This window comes from Narcine bancroftii, chromosome 2, assembly GCF_036971445.1.
Source record: "Narcine bancroftii isolate sNarBan1 chromosome 2, sNarBan1.hap1, whole genome shotgun sequence".
Classification (NCBI taxonomy): domain Eukaryota; kingdom Metazoa; phylum Chordata; class Chondrichthyes; order Torpediniformes; family Narcinidae; genus Narcine; species Narcine bancroftii.
The window spans coordinates 39,697,323-39,725,211 of record NC_091470.1 but is presented as its reverse complement, the minus strand read 5'-3'; the positions used below and the strand labels follow the sequence as shown (position 1 = coordinate 39,725,211).

The window sequence follows — 27,889 nt, the reverse complement described above, 5'->3', positions numbered from 1 at the left end:
GGGTCTCCCATTCCTAGTTTAATTTGTCAGTCAAGATTTGGAAATTTGATGAGACATGATTGGATGAGAGCAATAGGCAACTCAAGAAAATAATGACATTACAAAATAAGTTGGGGAAAATCTGTAGATAGATTGAAAAAAAGGAGTTGAAATTTAATGAAGGCAAGCTTGAAGATGTGCACATCATTCAGTCACATACTTAATGAACAGCAAAGAAAAATACAAGGATGAAGCTCAGTAGGATGTAGTAGAATTAATCGACTCACAATGAATTGCTGAACTACAGCAGTCAACCAATTTGGGCAATATAGCGAAATCTATACTCAGCAGAATTGACTGTAAGTTTATAGTGTGCTGTTTGGACTTGTACCTGAAATATTGCAAGCAGTCCTGGTGGCTGAAATGCAAGGTGGACACTTCTCTTTGTAAATAATTTAGCCATTTAACTTGTACTGGTAAAATTGCTGTCTTTGGGATCGTGATAAACCGTGGTAGTCACTTCTCAGTGATCCTGTTCGAAAAATTTGAAGAAATTCTTCCTCAGACATCATGTCTGTGGAACCATGCATATCATGCAAACTAGTAAATCACTTTTGTCAACATTTGTAGCAATAATGACAGATCAGAAGTACTTCATTGGACGTGAAATATTATTGGGGATTTTTCAGAATCTGAATGTATAATAACAGTTCAAATTATTTTTATTAGATGCAAATTTCCCCACTTGGTATTGAAAATCTCCAACTTAATTGGGTGATAGTGCCAAAATATTATAATCCTATTGCAGCCATTCTTTGAAAAATAATGCAATTTAAATAGTACAAGAAAAGCTGTGTCCTGTATTTGCCATAGAAATTGTAACAACGTGATAAATTATAATGTGTGAACTAGATTGAGATTCAAGAGAGAACGAGCAATTAAAAAAAAAGATGCAAATGATTCCTGTAACATAGAAAATGCTGGATATGTTTAGCAGGCCAGGTAACATCCACGGAGAGTGAAAAATAAGGCTGTAATGGAACTGGCCAGAGATTGAAAAGCAAAAAAAGTTACAGATGCTGGAAAAACTGAAACAGAAAAAACTAAAATGATCAGTGCTTTACCCATTAAAAACATGGTTCAGCAGATAAAAGGACAACACCCTGAAATATTAACTGTTTCCCTCTTTATAAACATTGTCCAATGTTCTGTGGAATTCTAGAATTCTCTGTTTTTGCTTACTTTCCCCATTTTCTACAACACCCTTCATTTCAGTTTAAAGCAATTGCAATGTGTATTGAGACCTTTAATTTACTAATTGATACCTTTCTAGTTACTGACTAAATTTATTGCATTTTAATTAGATGACCAACTGCTCCACAGTTGACTTAATTCAAATGATGGTACTGTCATTGCTGAGTCAGAATATTGCATTCTCAAGCTTCACAATATTCCTTTGCAGTGTTAAGAGCAGCTGCTTTGACTATTATGAACTGGGAATCTCTCCCGTTGACTGCTTTTCTGAGTTTTGCATTGTCTTTGTGTCTCTGTTGAGATGAAATAGTGAGCAGTTAAGTGAATACCAGTGGATTATGCCACTTGAACTGTGCAGACAAAAATACAATTTTCAGTGAATTGGACCTGTCCCACAATTCATTTAATGCTTTCATGTAGATGAGACTGATCCATACTTCACTTCTATTAGGCAGCCTTTGATCTATATTCGGTGCATTTCTTGCCATTTAAAATGCTGAACCTGAAATTTTCTATTGACCTTTCACTCAGTCTCCAAGAGTCAGTTATTTGAGTTGCAATCACTCTATGCTGAGAGAACCTGTACAATTTCATGAATTGCATATTTCTAATTTTAAGATTGTTCCCCCTTGATCTTGATTCCCTTCTTTAAGTTAGATATTTGCAGTAATTAGCTAATCAAGTCCTTTGATGTATTTTTTTTTGAACAATGCTCTCAATTTCCTAAAATTTGTTTAGAAGCCAGGTTATGTCACCTGTCCTCAATTTAACCCATTAACCTACTAAAAATGGTCATATCAAATGGCTTATCTTCTTTATCATTTTAAAATATTTTTATTGAGTTTAACATAAAAGCCTAAGTATAGAATTGACAATTACATAATAATTCATTTCTATACAAGTAAGCACACACAAAAAAGCCACTGAAATAAAAGTAGATAAGACTACATCAATAATTGTTTATAATACCTCAAAAACAATTAATTGAAATGATCTATGCAACCATGTAAACCCTGTTTGTTGAAATAACGTATAAAATAAAGGAAAAAAACTAAACTAAAACTAAATCTAATCCATCCCCTCCCACTAATCAAGGTTTCCTTATAAATTAATTAAAAAAAAAACAAAAATGTGGAACCACAGACAATCTCCCACCCCACCCCCTCCCCCCCACCACAAAAGAACAGGCAAAAGAACAGTTGTTAATTTTTCCAGTTATAAAAAAAATTCTAAGAATGGTCCCCACAATTTCATAACTTGTAACTTTCTATCTTTAATATTATATCTGATTTTCTCTAAACTTAAATAGGACATTACATCATATAAACCACTGTGTATGAGTAGGGAATGAATCATCTTTCCATTACAATAAAATTGCTTGTCTGGCTATCAATGTGGTAAAAGCTAAAACTTTTTTTTTCCTGCGACACCGATATAAGTTTATCTGAATCTCAAGAAAAACCAAAGCAATTAACGGGCAAGGTCCCAAATTAATCTTAAGAATCGTTGATAAAGTTTGGAAAATGTCTTTCCAGAATCTCTCTAAATTTGCGCACTCCCAAAACATATGGATCAGAGAAGCTTCAAAAATTTTTCATTTTTCACATAATGGATTAATATCTGCATAAAAATGAGATAATTTAAGTTTGAACAAATGTGTTATCTTCTGAATATGATTTTTATTTATTATTTTAATGACTTTGGTGAGGGGAGAGCACTCAAATGAAAAGCAAGACCACGATCTTTTGTAGTTTTTACCCTTCAGTGAAATAATTGGGGAGGCTAAATAAACCATAAATCCTGGGGAACCTTGAGAAATAGTGTTGGACCACATTCACAAAATCAACTCACAATAGTACGAATAAAACAAATAAATAGTTTATTGTTGAAACAGTCAATTATTATTGAAAGAGAAAATAAAATGCAAAATATGTGTGCAGTGTGAATGTTTGTGGATTTGAGGGTTGTGGCATAGAAAAAAATTAGATAAATTATAATATGAGTGGAAATAAGGATTAGTTGAATTGCAGAAAAATGGATAATGTTGGTTAAATATTGACTGTGGTTAATTCTGGCAGGATGGTCAACTGTGGCTCGAATGTTAACCATGGCTGGATGCATCATTTCCCTTCCCAACTGTAATAGTATGGATTGTATATGCTAATTGGCTCAGGCTGGCCTGCCCCCTGATGACACTCTTACCTGGATTCCTCCCCCGAGACCCAGACCATAAAGGTCGGGCCACCTTTCCCTTCCCTACACTTTACTAGTTTAGATCTGGGCCAGCTCAAGTCTTCTGTGCAATAAAGCCTATCGTTCCCCTCAAGTATTTGTCATTGCGATTATTGGGGCAACTGATAGTGCCCAACACCAACATTAGTGGAAGAGGTGAATGGGAATGATTTTAAAGAATGAGCAACCTCTTTTGGAAGGAAACACTCATGATAGATTTATAAAATCTTATTTGACTTTATTGACTATTTAGAACATAGAGTAGAACAGCACAGGAACAGGCTTCCCTGCCCTCATGTCTGTGCCAATGAGTTGCCCTTAACTAAACGAAAGCTCTGGTGCTTGCACATGATTTGAATCCCTCCTATTCTCTGTACAGTCATGAGTCTATCTACTACATTTTCTGCTTCCACTACTATTCCTGGTACCCACCACTCTATGTAAAGAAAAATCTCCCTTAAACTCCCTCCTACTCCCACCTCTGGCATGTGACATTTTTACCAGGGGGAGAAAATTCTGACCATTTACCACTGACCATCTGCACATCTCAAAATTTTATCAACTTTTATCAGGTTGCCCATCAACCTCTAACTTTCCAGAGAAAACTATAACATGTTGTTTAATCTCTCCTTATAGATCATCTGCTCTAATCCTGGAAGCATCCTATTAAATCTCTTCTGTACCCTTTCTAAAGTCTCTACCTCCTTCCTATGATGGGATGACCAGAATTGTACATGCTACTCCAAGTGTGGCCTAACTAAGTTAATTTTATCACAACAGCATGACCTCCTGATTTTTAAACTCAATGCCCCCTCCAATGAAGCCAAACATACCATAGGCATTCTTTACCACCTAATTTATGACTATTTTCAAGGAACTGTGGAATTGAACTCCCAGTTGTCTTTACATATCAATGCTTTTAAGAGTCCTGTCAAATATTCCCCTTACATTTGACCTTCCAAAGTGTCACTTACACTTGTACAGATTAAACTCCATCTGTCATTTCTCTGCTCATATATTTAACCAATCTATTATCCTGTTTGTCCTTGAAACTGTCCACAACTCCACCAATCTTAGTGTCATCTTCAAACTTACTGACCCACCTACTTTTTCATCCAAGTCATTTATATACATTAAAAATAACAGCAATCCCATCACCAATCCCTGCAGAACATCATGAGACACAGGCCTCCAGCCAGAATAACACCCTTCCGTCACTACCCCCTGTCTTCTACTAGCCAGTAAATTCTGAATCCAAACTATCAATTCACCATGGATTTGCACCTTCTGAATCTGCCTTCCATGAAGAACCTTGTCAAATGTTTACTAAAGCCCATGTAGACAACATCCACAGCTGTACCCTCATTAACCATCTTTACCACCTCATCAGAAAATTCAATCAGATTTGTAAGTCGTGACCTGCTCTGCATAAGGCTATGCTGATGGTCTCTCATCTGAACCTGATTTCTAAATGTGCATAAATCCTATTTCTAAGTACATTCTCCAATACTTTCCCTTCCACTGATATGAGGGTCACAGGGTTGTAATTTCATGGACTATCCTTGTATCCTTTTGTAAACAAAGATATAATACTGACTACTCTTCAGTCCATAGCACCTTGCCTCTTGCTAGTTAAGATACAAAGATCTTTGGAAAGGGCACAGCAGTCTCTTAACATGCCACTTTGAATTACAGAAGATGTATTCCATCAGCTTCCAGGGACTTGTACATATTAATGTAGGTCAAAACACCCATGACATTTTTCTTGAACTCAAAGCTGTGAAGAGGTAAAGACGATGGAGCAGAGAGTGCATCTTGGTCACTGAAGGTGATGCATGTGAATTTCATTTAGAAGGAGAAACAAATTAGAGTTATTCACGCATGGAGTTGAGGGAAAGTTGGCCCCATATTGGTGAGATAATAGTATGTTCAAAGGCTGAGGAGGTGAATGGGAGGTTAGAATTGTGATAAGGAAGAAACGGTCAAGAATGCTTGTAAGACTGCATGATCTTCACATTTCTGAGGGCAAGGAGCCAACTAGGCAAGGAGTAAGATAAAATCAGTGATTATGGAGGCCCAGGAAACCAGGTTACTAGCATAATGGGATTAAATCAGCAGTAGGTAAGCTTGATTCATCTGCTTGGAGAGAACACAAGGGGAGAAACTAGAGCAATCTATTGGTTAAGGACCAGGACCAGAAGTGCTCAAGTAAAGCTTTAGATGCAGCAGAAAATGGATTACCTCAATATCAATGATGGATTCCACGTGTTGGAGGCAGGAACAAACAAATCTGACTGTTCCTCAGCCCAGTGTGAACAGTTAGATGATCAACCTGGGAGAAATAAATATGCATTTTTTTTACAATCCAGTGCCCTAATTGTAGAATATTGATTTCTGTGCCTTTCTTTACAGTTCCCATTTTGACACTCTACTCAGAAGCTAAATCTTCTAATAACTTTAATTAAATTTATTGCTTTCCTAATGTCCATCTAACCTTTTACTTTGCAATTACTATAAGCGCACAAGATTTACCTGCTTTTTTAACATTTTCGTTGAACAAAATGATACCAATACCCTTTGTCAACAATTATAACTAAGCTTGTGAGATCAATGGAGACAATAAATCTATAATCTGTTAAAATTACACCCATGACCCATACTGATGTGACCAAACATGATGAAATGATATTAGGAGTAATAAATAACAAACCATCCTCTGTGCAGTGCCAAGGGGATGAGAAACAAAAATGCAGATAGTACTACAGTTCCAAATGTGTCTTTTAGCCTCAATCATTGGTTTAACGCTTTCCTGAAGAATACAGGATTGAACAATAAATGCAGCTCTTTCTCAGTGGTGGTATGATAAAACTGGCTTTGCTTTGATTCATCACTGCTGGGAATGACAAAGAAATATTAATGACTCCATTTCCTCCAATGAGCCAAGATGTCAGTTGTTAATGATGAACAGTTTAATGTCACTGCATACTGAATTAGAATTCATTGTCATGAGCACATCATCAAATTCATTGTTTTGCGACAGCGTGACAGTACAAATACTGCAAGAAATTACATTGCAAAATGAAGAAGTAGTGCAAGAAAATAGGAGAAGGTGAAGTGGTGTCTGTGGTTCATTGTCCATTCAGAAATCTGAGGCAGAAGGGCTGAAACTGTCCTTGTGCCGATGGGTGCTCGTCCGTTCCTTTTTCCTGATGGTAGCAGTGTGAAGAGGGCATGGTCTGGGTTCTTGAGTATTGAGGCTGCTTTTATAAGACACCCACCTCTTGTAGATGTCCTCAATGGAGTGAATATGGATGCCTGTGATGCCGCAGGCCGAGTTAACAACTCTTTGGAGTTTTTTTTTTAAACATACCAAAACTCTTCACAAGATATAGCCACTGGTGAGCCTTCTCCAGGTTTACATTGTCCAAATGCACCAAAATTCTTTCTTGCTGCAGCTGAACAAGTAGTTAATTTAAAAAAAAACTACAATAGTCTATTCATTTTTATATTAGTAGATTTATGCTCAAGGAAATGAAAGAACATTAGAGCATAAGACATAGGAGCAGAAGTGAGCATTTTGGCCTGTTAAGCTTGCTGTGGCATTCAATGATATTATGGCTGATCTGACCATGGTCTCAGCTCCACCTACCTGCCTTTTCCCCCATAAACTTTAATTCTGCTACCATGCAAAATGTATCTAACTCTACCTTAAATATATTTAAATAAGCCATCTGCAGATAGCACTATGGAAGTCTGTGAAAAGAAAAAAGAGGAAGAATTTATGTTTGTCTATATAAAAGGGGTCCAAGATGGCGGCAGTATGAGGAACTCACAGTGGCTCCTCCAGATGTGTGCATGTTGTAGGTTAAGCTGGAAGCCATGCATAATCGACAAACAGGAGGATTGGACAATTGGAGGATTGGACAATTGGAGCATTGGGGAAGAGCTAGAACCCAACAACAGCACCGGGGATACCTCTAGATAAGGTCCATGGGCACTGATAATGAACTGGTCCGTGGGCACTGCTAATGAACTGGCCCACCACTGCAGAAGGAGGCCTCCAGTCCTCGGTGTTGAGTGGCATCAGCAGACAAGGAAATGGATGCGATGCGAGGTGTGGCTGGCAGTGAATGAGTTGAGAAAGCAGTTATATGTTAGTGAAATGTTTCGTCTGGCGTTCATGCTTGCTGTATTACTTGCTTGTGATGGTGGCGTGTAGATTCGCAGCAGCTTCTGTGGTAGGATGTGTGGTGTGGATGGGCTGTTTTGGTTAGTCTATTTTGTCAGGTTGTTTCTGGTTTTGGCCTTGTCTTGTGTTTATGGGAACCGTTTGTGGAGACATAGTCTTTGTGCTTTTTGGAGTATGAAAATGACTCTGATACCGATACTCAGAACAGAAAGTCAAGCTGTTAGTGAAACTTGACAGCAATATAAGTGTGTATGGTGTTCAGAAGGATAAACTGTGGAAGTTCTAGTCTGAAAGTGATGAACAGAAGTTAATGAAAGATATAAAAACACTGCCTACAGTGTAAGGTAAAACATCATGAGATGGGAATGTGTAAGGAGTTACCCTGTACAGGGCTGTAACAAGAAGGGGAGGTGTCCTTGTACTCCTGTTAGGTAAAACATCATGAGATGGGAATGTACAGGGCTGTAACAAGATGTAAATGCATCCTTGTACTTACAAGATAAGAGAGACATTGATGGATTGAGAGGCAGGAAGCTAGCAGGGAAAGGATAGCAACAGTTTTAGTCATTGGACAAGTAATGATATGATGATGTTCTAAGCACGTATCCAAGGGTATAAAAAATCACCATTTTGCTGATGACGGCAGAATGCATTCTCCGACTAACATGGTTAGTCGCAAGTGTTACAATCCGGTAATAAAGAACAAAGAACCCTGATTTCGACTCAGCCTGGTGTTTGTCTCACTCATTCATGAACAAAGCAGACCTAACAATAGCTAAAAGTGAAAATCTCGATCATGTGTTGATGGAATAGACCCGACAGCGTCGCAGTGAACACGTGCCATTTAATGGTTTGCTGACCAAGAAATGAGCAAAGTTCTGTCATGGTAATCTGAAAATTGAAGGGAATGGTGAATATTCAACAGGGCTGGTTGAGGCAGATGACACTGGAGAAAACATTTGGAAAATCATCAAGGAGAATTTCTCGCATTTATCTTATTTTGTTAGCAGAGGTAAGTTTTTTTCAGAATGTATTAAACATTATTTCATGCTCAAAAAGCCTGCCGTTGTTTTTTCTGTTATTGTTTAACTGCTGAGACAAGTATTCCGCTGATGCGACTGAGCTGCTAAAGGCCAACATTCCGATAAGCGGAAAAAAACCCGATAACCGAAAAATGTCCAGTCCCGAGTGTTTCAGATACGGGGAAATGTTCTGTATAATCACTTTTGTAGGAAACATTAATTTGCACATACCAAGCTCCCTAAAGAGCTCACTGATGCTTACTGTAGCAGTGTCAAACTTCAGGATGCTTTCAGCTGTTCCTCCAAATTACATTTCGAACAAAATGCCAAACATCAGTCTCTCCCTTTGTACTGATAAACCCATTTTGCTCTCTCATTAATGAAAACTAATGGCATCCTGCAAACATCACAGACATTTGCAGTGAATTTCATGAGTAGAATACTAAAGCTCTCATGGCGTGTATGGCGTGTGTGCACTTTTAGACCATTGTTTTGAAAGCATTTAGTGTGATATTATTTGAGTTTAGAAGGATGAGGAAGAATCTTACAGAAACAAATAAAATTATGGAAGGACTTGAATAAGAAAAATGCAGGGAGTTTATTTCTATTGGTAGGTGACACCAGAACTAAAGATGGATTGTGGAGGGGGTGACGTGACCTCTCTGTCTGGAACTCAGTCAGAAGTCGCATCACCTGCCAATCAAGGTTGGACTCTGCCCATCCATTAGTGCACATTTGATCACTGGCCCTTTAACCACCTTGTGATTACCTGGGCCAGACCCTCCAGTCTTCTGTAGAATAAAGTCCACCACGTGTGGTAGCTCTTTCTCTTTTGCTCTTTGGCCCTGAGATGAACTCTGCTGTGGACAACATTGGAGGAGTTGTTGGTAAGGTCTGCACCACGTAGGGATCAGGCCTGCTGTATACTGTTGTCATTGTAAATAGCATCTGAGCTGTGCCCACGTTAGACAAGGAATGGTGGGCAGCATATTGTAGTCCTTGGTTGCGATAAGTCTATTTAAAGAGTTCCTAGTATCGGTAGTTTTAAATCTGATGTGACTGGATTGCATTGTGCTTGTAAGAGTGGAAGCAGTTGCTGGTGTCATTATGTTAAGTCCGATGTGACTGGTTGCACTGTGTTGTGTGATTGAGAGTACTTCCATGGGTTATCCCTGTTGCGATCCCCTTATGTGTGTTTCAATAAAGGTTATTTCTTCATTCAGCCTGTGTATGGATCTACTATTCTTTGAACCCATCAAACTTGTTTCCCTTCCCACACAACAGGCAGGTTAGTCACTTTCTGTAGCCTTCTGCATTTCTGAACAATTGAGTTTCCAAACCAGGCCATGATGCAAACATTCAGTATTCGTTTCATGGTACACCTGTAGAAATTTGATAACAACAGGAGAACCAGCTTACGGAGTCGCTAGCAAGTCCGCAGTAGATCTGACTGTGAGAGCTCCGCGTGCAGGGCCAGCCCACAGCCTGGTGGTTGATGTCATTAAGGTCCCAGGAGTAGCAAGCATAATCGAGGGTTTTAAGCATGTTTGAAAGTTCTATTAAAGTCCGTTGGTTCAACTCGCTTTCCATTCTGAGAGTGGTTCTTTCATTCGCTGCGTACCTAGTGCAACTACAATAGCAGACTGAAAGACATGACTAATCTTCTCAGACATAGAATGTAGAGGTAAAAGCATAAAATGCTGGAGAAGCTCAACAGGTCAAATGGTGTCCTTTATGTAGCAAAGGCAAAGATACATAACTAACGTTTCGGACTTGACCCCTTTATCAAATTATGACTTTAGAATGTAGATGTTGGCGGGCCTTTGTGGTTACAAAAGGAAGCAATGTAAATGGGACAACTTCACATAACCACAGCCAGAAATAATTGTAGCCATTGAGAAGTAGCAAGAATAAACTCACTGGGTGAAAAAGATGCATATTTAACTTATAATGGATAGGATTCTGGCACCTGGTGGTTAGTGGGAGAAGCATAAAAACGTGAACAAGGAACCGCTTTCTGGAACATTGAAGGAAGATGATAACCTAATGAGGAAGTGGATCTGCACAGTGGAAGGATCCAGTTTTCTAATTTTTAGAAAATAAAGGCACTAGACCTGCAAGAATTAAAATTAGTGATGCAATACACAGAAGTCACGCAGCATCTCTAGGAAACAAAGGGACACAACTAATGTTTCAGGCCTGAGACTTTTGTCAAGGTATGACCAAAAAGCAGGCAGGTGCCTGAAGAAAAAAAAAGGCAGAGGGAGGTGAAGAGAGGAGGATGAAGGGGAAGGAGGAGCAGCACAGACCAAAAGGCAAATGGTCTTAGGTAAATATTGGATGGGAGCGCACAAAAGCTGAAAAGTGGTAAGGGAGGGTGTAGCTCTGAATGGAGAGGGATAGGGAAAAGAGAGACGGGGAGAAAGGGTCCATAAGAAATTGGAGAAATTGATGTTCAGGCCCTCTGGTTGGAAAATGCCCAGATGGAATATTAGGTATTGTTCCTTCAGTTTGCAGATGGACTTGGTATGGGAATGCATGAGGCCATGGACAGACATGTGGATGTGTGGAATTGAAATGGTTGGCCACTGGGAGGTCCCTGTTATTTTATATGCAATACTTCATATTAATTCTGAAAATTCTAATATAACCGAGGATTTTTTTTTTCCTTGGTTCCCTCATGTTTTCATCCCCTGCGGGACAGTCTGCACTTACAGCCAACAGCCCTTCCCTTCTAGACTGTCAATCTCTGTGAGCCACCACCCTGTTGCCGACCCACCCACTGGTTTTCTCCTTCCCACTTTTTCCTGCAACTTCGATCTTTTTAGTTCTGATGAAAGGTCATTTCCCCTGAAATTGTAAATCTCTTTCTTTGCCTGACCTGCTAAATATTTGCACCATTTCTTATTGTTATGAAAGTGTGAATGTTCAGGAAGAAGCTGTATGAAACAAGCAGGCAGTGATGAGAAGAAGTGATTTTTGTGAAGGCAGGTAGCTAGAGAAGTGAGAAAAAATGTAAATTTATTCAAAGCAGTGCGTTTCCTGAAGCAGTATGGTTTTATTCCAACAAGGGAACCAGGAACAAAGTGATACTTGATTTAGGCATGTGAAATCTAGTGGTAAGGCAGCATCTAGGGAGCCGTAGTCTAAATATAATGACAAATTCAATCAGCCTTGAAGGAGAGAAAGGAGGTCTTGGATTTAATTAAGATTAACTTTGAAAGGATGTGAGAGGAAAAAGCAGAGGAAGTTATCAGTTGATGCAGCTTCAGACTAACAGTAGCATTATTCTAGAAATTAAAACATTTACTTAAACATGTAAACTGTGGAAGATCAACAATGGTTCCACACAGTGAAGTCCTCAGAAGCTTTGGACCGCAATTGAGCGGCATGGTTAACATCGTGGTTAGGACAATGCTGTTGCAGTTCCAGTCTGTCTGTAATGAGCTTATAAAAGGCAAAGGTAACTTGAACTTTGTCTACCATAAGGAACACCAAGAGTCGCCACTTTGTCAAGCGCCCCTCACAGAAATTAGACCCCAGCGAGGAATGAACCCGTGACCCCTCCGTTTACAAGACCAGTGCTTATGCTTGGTACCTGGTGTACATTCTCCCTGTGTCTCCATGGGTTTCCCTGGATGCTCTGGTTTCATTCGACCCTCCAAAATGTACAGGGGTTGTGTTGATTGGATATAATTGGGCGGCACAGGGTCATGGGTTGGAAGGGTCTGATACTGCGCTATATCTCTAAAAGCAAATAAAATAAGTTGTGTGAAGGTAAAGATTCGTGGCAAGAGTGAATTCTTGTAAGACTGAAAAACCTCCAAAATGGAGAGGAAATGAGTTCAAGGGATGTCTTTGGAGGACGTTGATGCTAGATAGTGTTAGGTAAAAACATCATGAGCTGGGAATGTAGAGGGAGTCACCCAGTGCTGGGCCGTAACAAGATGCAGTTGTGACCTTGTACTCTCAAGATAAGAGTGGGGATGACAAATTGATGTGCAGAGAGGGACAGCAACAGTTTATTCATTGGACAATGTCATGGTATGATAATTTACTAAGTACGTATCCTAAGGTATATAAAAAACACCACTTGCTGATAACGGCAGAATGCGCCTTCTCCAACTAACACTGTTAGTTGCAAGTGTTACAATCCGGCAATAAAGAACAAAGAACCTTGATTTCGACTCAGTCTGGTGTTTGACTCACTCATTCATGAACAAAGCAGACCTAACAATTGTCACCAAGGACATAAATAGGAGACTCACAAGGAACTTTCTAAGACAGATTCACTATCACAGAAAGAGATGAAGTGAAAATGGATGCCTTGAATGGAAAGATTGGAAGCCAGGCAAGAGGGAAAAGAAGAGATGGTGCTAAATTTGACCAGATGAGCAAGGAAAAACACAATACTGGAGATCAGCAGGTCAAACGGTGTCCTTCATATAGCAAGGATAAAGATACATAACCAACGTTTCAGGCTTGAGCCCTTCATCAAGGTATGCGCAAAATGTAGGCAGGCACCTGTATCCTTCATGTCTAAAATACACTGACCTGCTGAGTCTCTCCGGCATTTTATTTTTACTTCAAAAGGAGGTGGGTTGGTGCGAGTGAAATGGTTTAAACTGGCATGAATTAATTGGGCATGTTTTCTCTTTGCTATATGTTCTGTTTAATTCAGCGGGCTAAAACCAAGCTCCATCAGACAATGCAGTAGTAATGGCAGAGAAGCACTGGCAGTCTCTGTCATGGAATGCACAAGGATCTGGGAATTTTCCACAGCTGCTGTTGATGGGGCAATACTGTTCCATCCCTAGTGATTTAAAGGAAATTATTTGAATTGTGATTGTTGCTATCTGGTCAACTTTGATGTTTTCTTCCATTATGTGGTACATTTTTTTTTCTTGTTGAGGGCATTGTTAGACCTGTGACTACAGCCACAGTGGTCATGGTGTATGTGACTTTGGGGTTTCTCCCATGGCAGGCAGTTTCCTTCAGATATACCTCAGCTCTCGGTCAAGTACCCATTGCTCATAGCATAGCTGGAACCTATGATTGAGAGAGAGAGCACCACCTTCTCCTGTCTCTTGCTGTAGCTGCCTAAAATTTTGGATTAATTCTAATGTCCTTTGTGTCCTGTGAGAAAATATATTTGGAGTACATTTCTGGGCACATTGCCTCGGTTCATCCACAAGTTGCAATCTTTCTTCCTCCAGAGGTAGACAAGTCACTGCGATTTGTACTGATAACTTGCAGTTTGGCTAATGATTGGAGTATATATTGAGTGTGTAGATACTTTGAAGAACTGTGGGGTTTAATTTTCTGATGCATTGTTGAACAGCCACTGCACAAATGCCACTGGGTGTTGTTCACTAAAATTAGAGGGTTTGGTTCGAGGCTTTATCCTTGTGACTTAGTTTATTAACTAGCAATATAGAAGATTCTACAGATGTGACATTGCTATCACAGTAAGATTACAGCTGGTGAGGAAAAAAATATAGGGTGTGAGAGAGAAGAGAACAGAGTTTCAGAGAGACTGAGATTGTTGACAGGCCATGTTTATTGTCAGTAAAAACACAGAATGCTGGAGAAACTTGGCTGGTCAAACAGGGTCTTTTATATAGCAAAGGTAAAAATACAGAACTGACATTTCGGGCTTGAACCTGAACCATGATGAAGGACACTGTTTGACCAGCTGAATTTCTCCAGCACTGTGTTTTTATTTCAACCACGGTGTCTACAGATTTTCATGTTTTACTTCCTTTACTTTTACTCTTATAGGTATGTTGTCAAGCTGGAAAAGTTAGAGGTTGCAGTGATTTGTTCTGTAAGTGAGATGGCTGATAGTGGGCAAAAAAATCAAAAGAAAAGGATACAGAAGTCACTAGATATTAAAAGGACAAAGAGCATAAGGGCACTTTATCTGAATGCCCGCAGTATTAGAAATAAGGTTAGTGAACTTGAGGCGCAAATCGGTACCCAAGCCTATGATTTGGTAGCCATCACGAAAACATGGCTACAAGGTGACCCTAAATAGGAATTAAACTTTCAAGGGTATCAGGTGGTGCAAAGAGATAGACAGGATGGTAAGGGAGGTGGAGTTGCACTCTTAATCAAAGATGAGCTCCAGGCAGTAGTGAGGATGATATAAGATCTAAAGAGCATAATGTTGAGTCCATTTGGGTAGAGATAAAAAATAACAAAGGGAAAAAAAATTATTGGTGGGTGTTATCTATCGCCCACCAAATAACAATAGTTTAGTGGCACAGGAAATAAATAGAGATAAGTGAGGCATGTAATAATGATACGGCAGTAGTCATGGGGGACTTTAACTTCCACATAGATTGGGAAAATCAAGTTGGTCGTGGGAGTCTGGAAGGGGACTTCATAGAATGCATCCGCGATAACTTTCTTGAGCAGCATGTTAAGGAACCCACAAGAGAAAATGCTCTCCTGGATCTAGTGTTGTGCAATGAGATAGGTAGAGTAAATGATGTAATAGTCAGAGACCATCTGGGAAATAGCGATCATAGTATGATTGAATTTCTCATTCAGATGGAAGGGGAAATAGTTAGATCTAAAACTAATATATTATGCTTAAACAGGGGTGACTATCATAGGATGAGGGAGGAATTGGGCAGAGTGGACTGGGAGCACAGGCTAATTGATGAAACAGTTGAGGAACAGTGGAAGATTTTCAAATAAATATTTTGTAATGCTCAACAAAAATATATTCCGGTCAGGAAAAAGGGCAGCAAGGGAGGGAAAAATCAACCGTGGTTAACAAAGGAAATAAAGGAGAGTATAAAATTGAAGGTGCAGGTGTACAAAGCTGCAAAGAGCAGTGGGAAACTGGAAGATTGGGAAAACTTTAAGAGACAACAAGGGGTTACAAAGCGGGTAATAAGAAATGGGAAAAAGGATTATGAAAGTAAAGTGGCACAAAATATAAAATCAGAAAGCAAAAAATTTTATAAATATATAAAATGGAAGAGGGTGGCCAGAGTTAACATAGGACCCTTGGAGGATGAGAAAGGAAAACTGGTAGCAAAAAATGAGGAAATGGCGGAGGCATTAAACAAATATTTTGTGTCAGTCTTCACGGTGGAAGACACGTCCAGCATGCCCAAGTGCGGAGTTAAGGATGCAAATGTTGGGGAGGGCCTTGATAAAATAGTTGTTACAAAGGAAGTTGTGATGGAGAAACTAATGGGACTACAGCTAGACAAATCGCCTGGTCCTGATGATATGCATCCAAGGGTTCTGAAGGAAATGGCAGAAGTTATAGTTGATGCATTGGTGGTCATATACCAAAATTCCTTGGATTCTAGGCAGGTCCCGGCAGACTGGAAGAAGGCAAATGTCACGCCACTTTTTAAGAAGGGATGTAGGCAGAAGACTGGAAATTATCAGCCAATTAGCTTGACGACTGTAGTTGGAAAAATGCTTGAAGCCGTCATTAAAGATGAAATAGTGAAACCTTTGGAACGTAAGGGTTCAATCAGGCAGACGCAACATGGTTTTAGAAAGGGAAGATCTTGTTTGACAAACTTGTTAGGATTCTTTGAGGATATAATGAGTGTGGTGGATAGAGGGGAACAGGTTGATGTTGTATATTTGGATTTCTAGAAAGCATTTGATAAGGTACCACACAAGAGACTGATGACTTGGGGGAGGGGACAAAATGTGGTGTAGCCAAGTTTGCGGATGACACCAAATTGAGTAGAAGAGCAAATTGTAATGAGGATGTGGAGAGTCTGCAGAGGACTATAGTTAAACATAGAAGATAGGAGCAGGAGTAGGTCATTCAACCCTTTGAGCCTGCTCCACAATTCAATGAGATAATGGCTGATCTTAAAGTTCAGTACCCCGTCCCCGCCTTCTCTCCGTAACCTTTAATACCCTTATACTGAAGAAATAGATCTAATTCCCTCTTAAATATATTTAATGAACCTGCCTCTACTGCCCTCTGTGGCAATGAATTCCACAGATTCACCACCCTCTGGGTAAAGAAATTCCTCCTCATCTCGGTCCTAAATGGTTTGCCCATTATCCTCAAACCATGGCCCCGGGTTCTGGATTTTCCCATCATTGGAAACATCCCATCTGCATCCATTCTGTCCAGTCCTGCCAGAAATTTATATGTCTCTATGAGATCCCCTTTCAATTTTCTAAACTCCAGCGAGTACAATCCCAATTTGCGCAATCTTTCCTCATAAGTCATTCCTGCCATTCCAGGTATCAGCCTGGTGAATCGCCTCTGCACTCCCTCCATCACAAGAACATCCTTCCTTAGATAAGGTGACCAAAACTGCACACAATACTCCAGGTGGGGTCTCACCAAGGCCCTGTACAGCTGCAGTAAGGTATCCTTGTTCCTATACTCAAACCCTCTAGGTATGAAGGCCAACATACCATTTGTCTTTTTAACCGCCTGCTGTACCTGCATGCTCGCCTTCAGAGACTGATGTACAAGTACCCCTAGGTCTCTCTGCACTTCCCCATCTCTTAATCTATTGCCATTCAAATAGTAATCTGCCCTCCGGTTTGTATTACCAAAGTGAATAACCTCACATTTATCCACATTGTTGTGCATTTGCCATGGATCTGCCCAGTCCCTCAATTTATCCAAATCACACTGGAGCTTCCTGACCCCCCTCTTCCGTGCACACAACCCCTCCTAGCTTAGTGTCATCTGCAAATTTGGAGATATTACATCCAATCCCCTCATCCAGATCATTAATGTAAATTGTGAACAGCTGGGGTCCCAGATCAGATCCCTGTGGCACCCCACTGGTCACCGCCTGCCACTCAGAAAATGAGCCATTTATCCCAACTCTCTGTCTTCTATCTGTCAGCTAGTTCTCAATCCACATCAATACTTTGCCCCCAATCCCATGAGCCTTGATTTTGGAAGCCAGTCGTTTATGCGGGACCTTATCGAAGGACTTTTGGAAGTCCTGGTACACCACATCCACTGGCTCTCCCCCATCTATTTTACCTGTCACCATCTCAAAGAATTCCAATAGATTTGTCAAGGACGATTTACCTTTTGTAAATCCATGTTGACTCTGTCCGATCCTTTCTCTGCTAGTCATATGCTCCGCTATTACATCCTTAATAATGGATTCCATCATTTTGCCCACTACTGATGTAAGGCTCACCAGCCTATAATTCCCTGCTTTTTGTCTACCCCCTTTTTAAATGGTGGGGTAACATTAGCTACCCTCCAATCCATGGGTACTGATTCTGAGTCTATCGAGTTCTGGAAAATAATTCTTAAAGCTTCTGCTATCTGAATGGCCACTTCCTTAAGTACCCTAGGATGTAGATTATCAGGCCCTTGGGATTTATCTGCCTTCAATCCCATCAATTTCCCCAAGACCATGTCCTTAGAGATACTGATTTCTTTCAGTTCCTCCCTTGCATTAATGTTTCCCAACATCCTTGGGAGGTTATTTGTATCCTCTCTTGTAAAAACAGAACTAAAGTAAGAATTTAATTGGTCTGCCATTTCCTTATTCCCCATTATTTATTCCCCTGATTCCGACTGCAAAGGACCTACTCTGGATTTCACCAATCTTTTCTTCTTGACATATTTATATGAGCTTTTGCAGTCGGTTTTAATATTTGCCGCAAGCTTACTTTCGTAATTTATTTTTGCTCTCTTGATTAATCCCTTTGTCCTCCTTTGGTGCATCTTGAACTGCTCCCAGTCTTCGGTTGTGGTACTTTTTTTTAATGTCAAAGGTCTGGCAGATGGAGTACAATGTTAGTAAGTGTGAGGTTATCCACGTTGGCAAGAAAAATAAAAGTTCTGAATATTATTTAAAGGGTGAAAAACTACAGCATGCTGTTGTGCAGAGCGACTTGGGAGAGGTTGTGCATGAATCGCAATAAGTTAGGTTGCAGGTGCAGCAGGTTATTAAGAAGGCAAATGGAAAGTTGGCCTTCATTGTGAGAGGAATTGAATTCAGGAGTAGGGAGGTAATGTTGCAACTGTATAAGGTACTGGTGAGACTGCACCTGGAGTACTGTGTCCAGTTCTGGTCTCCATATTTGAGGAAGGATATACTGGCTTTGGAGACGGTCCAGAGGAGGTTTACTTGGTTGATCCCTGGGATGAAGGGGTTGACTTATGATGAAAGATTAAATCGACTAGGATTGTATTCGCTCGAGTTCAGAAGAATGAGAGGAGATCTTATAGAAATATATAGGATTATGAAGGGTATGGATAGGATAGATATAGGAAGGTTTTTTGAGCTGGCTGGAGAAACTAAAATGAGAGGACACCGTTTCAAGATTCGGGGGAGTAGATTTAGGACAGAGATGAGGAAAAATAGTTTTTCCCAGAGAGCAATGAATGTTTGGAATTCTCTAACCAGGGAAGTGGTTGAGGCTGCTTCATGAAACATATTTAAAATTCGGTTAGATAAATGTTTACATGATAGAGGAATTAGGGGTAATGGGGAGAAGGCAGGTAGGACGAGTTAGGACATAAATTAGATCAGCCATGATTGTAATGAATGGCGGAGCAGGCTCGGTGGGCCATTTTTGGCCTACTCCTGTTCCTACTTCCTATGTTCCTATGTCCCTATGATAAAGGTCATTGCCATGATCTTGTGGAAGGGTAGGAAAGAGAACACCATGACCATGAAGGTACGGTATGACTGATTGTGACAGACATGTAGTAGCTAGAGCCATGATCCAGGTGGTGGTTGCTAGGATGATGTTGTTAGAGCTCTGAATGGACTTTTTAATCTTATACAAGAGATGAGATCCAACTCTGTGCAAGAGTTGGCTAATGACACAGGAGGGAAGACATTGATTGGTAAGGGCTGGTATAAAACAAGGAAGGCTACAGATGCTGTGATTATAGTAAAAATACAGGGGTGCTGGAGGAACTCAGCCAGTCTCACCGTGTCCACAGGAGGCGAAGATGTATTTCTGATATTTCGGGCTTCAGCCCTTCCTCTAGGTGAGATGCTACCAGCAGTGCATATTGGTTGGACAGAGTTAACAAGGTACCAGAGAGCCTTGTTGTTGGCATAGACCAATTCCCTATACTCTTAAACCATGTGGAGAGGAGCTGCATGTCTGGATGATGTGAGGAACTTGTTAAAGCACAACAGTTTTAGGCAGCTGCATGAAATGGTAGTTCCAAAAGCAGGACAGATGGTACAATTACGTGGGGACCATAAGGTCCCCCTACACAGGGATGTTGCTGATTAGTAGAATCTGTTGTCTTCCTCGGTAGATTTTTTTTGCTGAGTTGACAGATCATTGTTTGTAAGCTGGATCTGTCCTACACTTACACTCAGCTGAATGTAGCGTCCAAGCATCACAGCTAAAAGCAAGCTGGCGTTGGGGGAACTGAACAATCAAGATCTTTCATCTGCATTGAAAGAATAAATGAAGCATAGAGATCACGTGGGGGAAGAGTGATTGACAGAAGCAGGTAAGAGAGGGAAGGGTGAAGATCGATCCAATCACTTGCATATCTCTAAGAATCACAGTGGCCTTGAGTGCATAAAAGATTGTATCTTTTCAACTTGCCAAGTTAATTTACAGCAGTTTGGGGAAGTGAAATCCTATTGTCACCGAAACTAAATAGAAGCATTTCAAGGTTTTAGAAGAAGACCTCGGCAGATTTTAACAGCTCAATGCACAGCTGAAAAAAGAGTAAACGTGAAAGGTGCAGCTAATCAACCTAAAGCTGATTATTTGAGCTTTGGAATGAGGTCAGAATGGAGCAGAGATCTACATGGGTGAAGGAGGTGCTACCATTTAATGGTTGGGAGCCAACAATTGTACTTTCCTGGGAGTGCTTCCTAATTATTCAATTTTTAACTGGATTTGACCACCGTGTACAGTCCCCTTTACAAGTTGTTATGCAAAGGGAAGCCCTGCTTCTGGGGTGAGAAGCAATGATTGGTGGATATGACATGTTGAAGAAAGCTGAGTAACATATCCATGTGGAAATCCCCACTGATTATGCATACTTCCTGCCACCTCAGCCCCAGCAAGATGCAAATATCCATACTTGACAAAGAAGCCTTGATTAGGGTGTTGCACAATTTTTCCTGGCCCATTAGAAGGCATTTCCCTCCAACAATAAATGGCTGGATTCTATCTCTTGGCCAAAGTTGACTATTCCAATGGAGAAAGATGCACAGTCACAAGATTGGGCCATGTGGTTGTTACATCCAGGTTACTCCATCAAATGCTATACAAAGAACCAGATTACACCAAAAAAGTATTGTCACAACTGCCTAATGGAGGTAGCAATTGCTGTTTCTGAACAGAAAATGTTACTTCTCCGTATTGTTGAATATAGCTTTGTTGTCACGGCTGAGGAGATCGCCAGAGCCACCTGTACAGATGTTCCTTTGTGGCAGATGTTTGAGTACACCATGCCAGCTGGAGTCATTCAGAGTGAAGACAGTAGTGTGAGCTGTGGATGCAACAGAGCAGCTGACAGTGACACCACAGGGTGGTGGTTCTGAAGGTCTTGCAGTACAGAAAATGAAGGACAGGTTTGTTCATCAATCTGACCTTGTTCATATGAATGTAGTCGCCAGATAGTTTGTGCATTGGCTGAAATTGATTGGCATGTCAAGGAGTAGACCTGCTAGTTGTGTCAGGATTGGACATCAAATTTGACCGCTGCTCCAATCCAAATGTAAAGCTGGTTGGGTCTTCCTGTCCAGTATGCATGTGATGATTTCCTTCAGCTGAGAATAAATTAGTTGCCTTTGATGTTGTATGGTCACTCAAAGTAGTTTGAATTATTGCCACATGATTAGAACCTTCTTCAGGATGAATCACTCAATTCTAGATTTCAAGTCAGGATTCACCAATGCAATCCTGATGTGATCTCTGCATCTGTTGCTGGGGATAAGAGAGGTTCTCCCTGTGCAACAGATAGTCCAGGAGTGACCAGTTGTGGACGAGTCCAGAACCAGAAAACAAGGGCACCTTTTTAGAACAGAGATGAGTGAATCTGTAAAATTTGTTGCCACAGATGACTGTGTAAGTCAAGTTATTGTGGTATATTTAAAGCAGGATTTAATAGGTTTATTTTATTTTTAAGGGTGTCAGTTGTTATGGGAGGATGGCCAGAAAATGGAATTGAAAGGAAAAATACATCAGCCGTGAATTGAATGGGCAGTACAGGATCAATGGCCTGAATGGCCTAATTCTGCTCTTAAGTCTTATCATTATGAACTGCCACAGATTCAGGATTTATTGTCATGAACAAGTCACAAAATTCAGTGTTTTGCGGTAACATCATGGTGCAAACGTTCACATTATGAACTATCTTACAACAATAATATAAAAATAATAGTGCATGAAAAGTAAGGGAGTGTCCTTTGTTCATTGATTATTCAGGAATCTGATGGCAGTGGGAAAGAAACTATCCTTGTGGTGTTGAGTACTTGCCTTTAGTGTCCTAGACCTTTTTCCCGATGGTAGCAGAGGGAAGATGGGGATCTTTGAGGATAGAGGCTGCTTTTTTAAGGCACTGCAACATCTTTAAAATTCCATGTTGGATTGGTACTCCACTGAGGTGAACCCCATACCTTTAGGCATGTACAATCCATCTTCTAACCTCCCTCCCAAGGCCTGACCTCATTTCTGTGCCACCTCCCATTGATCTGGAATCCACCTGGTCCTCCACCTCTTATCTTTGATGCTGACCCATTCGTTTTCACAATGCAGACTCTGATATCCATGTCCACTGTCCCTTCACAAACCATCACCCCTTCTCAGCTCCCATTTTGCAGACAGATCCACCTCACTTCTCACTATTTTTTATGTCTGCCTGACGCCAGATCCCCCGACCACATTGTTTGACCATCAAGCCCAACGCAGAAAAATTATAAAAGATTCCCGTAATGAATGGTGCTGCTTTGCTTGGGTCAGTTAAAAAAAAATTGTAATTGGTAAACTCCAACTTGAAACATTTATTTTTGCTGATATCTTGTGTGCTGTAGGGTAATAGCCACAAAAAAATTAGCATTTAAATAGCCTAATGTGTTTCAACTTCATCTCTTTTACATCTTATTTACTGATTTGTTGTATGGCTAAGATATAGATGGAGATCAGTACAGAATAGTTTTAATATTGACCTGAATTTTTCAAAGAATTCGATTTACAAACTGATTTCTAAAGTATCTATCCCTTTTATCTAAGAATGATCTACTAATAATCAGTCAAGGGAATGAAGAAAGCAAATCTAGCTAAAGGCAGACAGATATTTAAATATCAGACCACACTTGTTAAAGCATCAATCACTCAGTCAGGAATCTGGTATAACAACCTTATAATTGGCCCTTCAATGTTATAAATTTGAACTCCCATATACTGAAAAATGTGAATTAGCAAAAAAAAAAATTGGTTTTCATGTGATGTGTAGAGGTCAGCAAATGTTGGTAATATCTTTATACGTAATTGTAGTTAGCAGTACTTAAATTATTGCACAGAAGGAGGTTATTCGAACCTAACCTTAAAGGATGAGCTGACATTAGTAAGATAAAACACTTAAAATAAATTGCACATTGTGGTTTTCAGAGTTCATTGGTGGTGGATTCTGTCAATATCTCCTGATATTTGTGAATAAACCTTAACCTCCAGGTAATATTTTAATAATTATTTATAAATCTATGAATTTGTTTCAGAAACTTGCAGACTTTTGGGTAATAATGACAGTGGTATCTGAGAATGAGAGGGTTAAGGGTAATTGCGGGAGGGGGCAGTTGTGCCTGAGAATTGAAGGGTGGAGAGTAATTGTGGGAGTGGGCAGATGTGTCTGAGAGTGGAAGGGTGGAGAGTAATTGTGGGAGGGGGCACATGTGTCTGAGAATAGGAAGGTGGAGGGTAATTGTGGGAGGGGGCAGTTGTGTCTGAGAGTGGAAGGGTGGAGGATAAATTGCGAGTTGGGGCAGATGTGTCTGAGAGTGGAAGGGTGGAGGATAATTGTGAGATGGGGCAGATGTGTCTGAGAGTGGAAAGGTGGAGGAAAATTGTGAGATGGGGCAGATGTGTCTGAGAGTGGAAGGGTGGAGGATAATTATGAGATGGGGCAGATGTGTCTGAGAGTAGAGGGTAATTCTGGGAGCGGGTAGATGTGTCTGAAGCCCCTTTGACATTTACAAGTGTTCCTATGAGTTAACGGCCAATCAGCCTAAAAAGGGTCTAATGTGAAAAGAAAATATTCTCAATGCTGGCGTGAGATGATGCTTCTCATGCCAGGGATTGATAGCCTTGACCCCTAGTACAATCCCTGGCATCTGCTGACGCTGGCTTTGCAATCAAGCAAGAGTAGAACAGGCAAATGCATTCTGAAATAGAAATGACCCAAATTTTTGTGCGAGTGCGGGAATGTGAAGGAAGAAAAGATTAAAATGAAAGCATAAACTTTGCCGTGGGAAAGTTGCAGCAGTAGAGAGAGAGAGAGAGAGGAAATAAATAGCAATAGCGGACAATTTTTAAACAGTGTGGGAAAGTTGGCAGCGCTATCGTGCATAATTTTTAAAGAATGGGAAAAAGCAATGGCGAACCTGACTTCCTAGAATGCCATGCAGCAGAGAAACTCCTCCATGAGTACTCCATGCATACAGCCCTTTCTCTGCTGCATGGCATTCTGGGATGGAAGATCTGCCATTGCTTTTTCCCACAGTCTTTATAAATTGGGCGCAATAACGCTACCAACCTTCCCATGCTATTTAAAAATTGTCTGCTTTGCTATTTATTGCTAGCATTTCCCACAGTCCCTTATAAAGGTTTATATAGGACAGCATCACAACAGGGGCTGAAGGGCTCATTCTGTGCTGTACATAAAGCTTAATTATGTAATAATTAGGCATGATTAATTTTATTCAAATATAAGATCACAAAACATTGATCAGGGTTTAGGGCAGATCTACCATTGCTTGATGGGTCAGGATGTCACTGGCAGAAGGTAGAACACTCCTAACCCCAGGAATGGCTCCTTGCAAATGTGAACATGTGCAGTGTCCCAGCAAAAATGCCATTCCTATCCCGGGACATTGAATGGCCGATTTAGTGGGATGGAAGAGCAAAAGGGGCTTGAGAGTGGAAGGATGGAATGTAATTGAAGTAACTAAATTAAAACAGTACAGCACAGGAACAAGACGCTTCATCCATGAAGTCTGTGCCCACCATGATGCCAAGTTAAATTCATCAGGATGGTTCAGGTTTTTCAAAAATACTTTCTGCATGCAACTCAGGACAAGTCTCCCCCTCGCTTGTTCAGCTCCTGTGGACTGTTCTCACTTGAACTTATTGGTCTACCATTGGGACTATTCTGCCACTGGTATTAATTTGCAACCTTATGCTATTGCTTTGGAAATCCTACAAGGATGATTCCTTTCTTTTTCTTCATCTACATGTTCTCTTGGCAATATCTTTCCTAACAATTTTGTATGCAACTCAGATTTTGCTGCTAAAACCTTAACCATATTCAAAATCATGACTCTGTTGGTCTACTCGGTATCCCTCCTCCAATTTCCATAGTGGAATTACTTCCCAAAACCCCTTTACCTTGTCACCTCCTTATCCCTTCTGACATGTCTTTCATTTATGATCGCTTTTAGTCAATTGCTCCTCCCGGCCAGTTCTCTTCTGTATGTTCCAGTCTTAATGAAGAGTTCTGCCCCGAAATATCTTGACCATCCTTCCCCTCCCACTGATGTTGCTCAACTCACTGAGTGCCTCCAGCAGATTGTGTTTAGTTTCACTTCCAATTCTCAGTTTGTATCCCTTCATCAGAAGTGTAACAGTCTTTAATTCCTCATTAGTATAATCTGAGTGTTACTGTTGCTATTTCAACCCATCTGCACTGATTACATTGACCACTTTCTTCTTGTCTGCTGTCACCTCCGTCCACCGGAGAAACGCGAGAATGTTGGAATCTTGAGCAAGCCAAGATGAGCTTGGAGACTCATCGGGTGAGGCAACAACCCTGGAGAGAAATAGACAGTTATTTCAAGTCTTGATGCTGGGTCCCGACCTAAATGCTCACTGTCCATTGGCCTCCACTGCTCACTGCAGATTCAGCATCTCTTAGCATGCTTACAGCAGCAAATTCCTGATCCTTGTCACGTTACCGCACCCCCTCCCATTACCACCCTTTAATCTTTCTATGAATTTCATTGTGCTCACTTATTGACCTTCTTGCAACCCAAGATAAACTGAAACTCAAGGACTCTAAACAAAAGCAATTTTCACGTCTCTTTCAGCACCTTTCAAAATGCATTCCACCCAATGAAGTGATTTTGAAGTATATTCAATACAGCAAACATGCTAGACAATTTGCCTTAAGCCTGCTCCTGGAAGTGACTGACCACATTTACTGATTTGGTCATATATTTCAGGATCAATATTGACCAGAATTAATATCCTCTTCTTCAGAAGAGTGGATCATTTACATTAACTTCAGAGGACACAGATTAATGTCACTATTCAGAAGAACCTGGACAAGATGTAATTCCAAGGCTACGGGCTGGAAGGTGGGGAATGAGATTAACTTGGTTTATTTTTAGCTGACATGGACATGCTTCGATGATTTCAGAAAAATATCACACTTCTGAATATGCAGCTCAACCTTAGCACTAGAGCAAGTCGCAATGATTATTTATATTTGAGGCAAACAAATTCCTCGAGCTCCGCTTTATGAGCTAACCAGTATTCCTTGAGCCACAGTGAATAGACATCCATGTACCCACAGACCAGGCACGGAGAAGTACACTTCATTTTTTGCTTCATTCCATTTCTTCGCTGGCAAGACTGATTCGGTGTTTACTTGGCATCTACATAGGCTTTTGCCTTACTATTCACGATGAAAGATTTTGGCCCAAAATGTTGTTGGCCTTTTGCTTTCTGTGGCTGCTCCCTGACATACTGAATTCCTCCAGCGGTTTGTGTGTTTGTTGCCAATTATATATTCCTTCGATCCAAATAAACGTCCACAGTAAGTATGCTACAAAGTTTCACGAGTATGAGGAAATATGGAGATTCTTGTGCCACACTTTCTGGTGAGCTAAATAAGTTCTTTGCCTCCCTCGAACAAGGAGCCAGCAGAGAGGTGACATCCACATCAACTACAGCAAGCACCGCTGCACCCGTGGTCAATGGTGCTGAGGCCCAGCCGGTGTTCCGACAGGTGATCCCACGGAAAGCAGTCCCCGATTTGTCCTGAGGTCCTGCGCTGATCAACTGGTGGTCAGATTCAATTCACAGCATGCAGTTTCCACGTGCTTCAAGAAGCCACCATCATGCCAGTACTGAAGAAAAACACAATAACAGGCCTAAATAACTACTGATCAATGGCTATGACATCAACTATTGTGAAGTTCTTTGAGAAGCTGTTCTGGCTCACATCAATTCTCACCTCCCAGCCAGCCCTGCCACACTTCAGTCTGCCTACTGTCCAAATGGACCTGAGGGAGATACCGTTTCCCTGGTTCTCTATTCAGTCCTGGATGTCAAAGAAACCCATATCAGATTACTGGTCCTCAGTAAACTCACTCTCAGACTTCAAGATCAAGGCCTCAGTGCTCCCATCTGCAACTAGATCCCTGACTTCCAGTCTAACAGTCCACAATGGGTTAAGGTGGGTAACAGCATCTCCTCCACCATCATTCCTCAAGAAAGTTTTCTCATTCCCCTTCTACACTCCTTCTATACCCACGCCAGTTCAGCTCTGCAAAACACTGTTCCAACTCAATCTTTGAATTTGGTGACAACACCCAATGGTGGGCCGGGTATCAAATAAAAATGAGACAGAATACAGGGAAGAGATTGAAAGTCTAGTGGCATGGTGCCAAGATAACAATCTCTCTCTCTCTCCCTCTCTCTCTCTCCCTCTCTCTCTCTCTCTCTCTCTCTCTCTCTCTCTCTCTCTCTCTCTCAGCATCAGTAAGATGAAGGAGATGCTTGTTGACTTCAGGAGAGGGAGAAGCGACCACACCCCTATGGAAAGAATAGATTGCTTCAATTTCAAGAATATGGAAACACATAAAGACCATACCTTCTCTATAGCCACCAGATTCCTTGAAGGAACCCCACAATCGTGTTCTCATGGTCCCTGTGCTGGGTGCTAATTGATCTTTCTTTTTATTGTAGCCCTACTCTCTATAATTAAACTCTTTACACAGCTGAATGAACATGAGAGAAAACCAGTTAGACT

The 27,889-nt window shown here is 40.7% G+C and overlaps 1 protein-coding gene and 1 long non-coding RNA gene across 4 annotated transcripts in view; one reads left to right on the top strand and one right to left on the bottom strand.

Moving 5' to 3' along the window:
• The window catches only part of mdga2a (MAM domain containing glycosylphosphatidylinositol anchor 2a), a 615,537-nt gene that overhangs the window by 140,434 nt on the left and 447,214 nt on the right, over positions 1-27,889 (top strand). The window lies entirely within an intron of this gene.
• Positions 1,306-27,889, bottom strand: LOC138752309 (uncharacterized). Its single transcript, XR_011350507.1, has 3 exons — positions 27,731-27,889; positions 5,707-5,797; positions 1,306-1,526 (listed from the first exon to the last, which is right to left on the bottom strand). It is a non-coding gene; the product is annotated as an uncharacterized lncRNA (long non-coding RNA).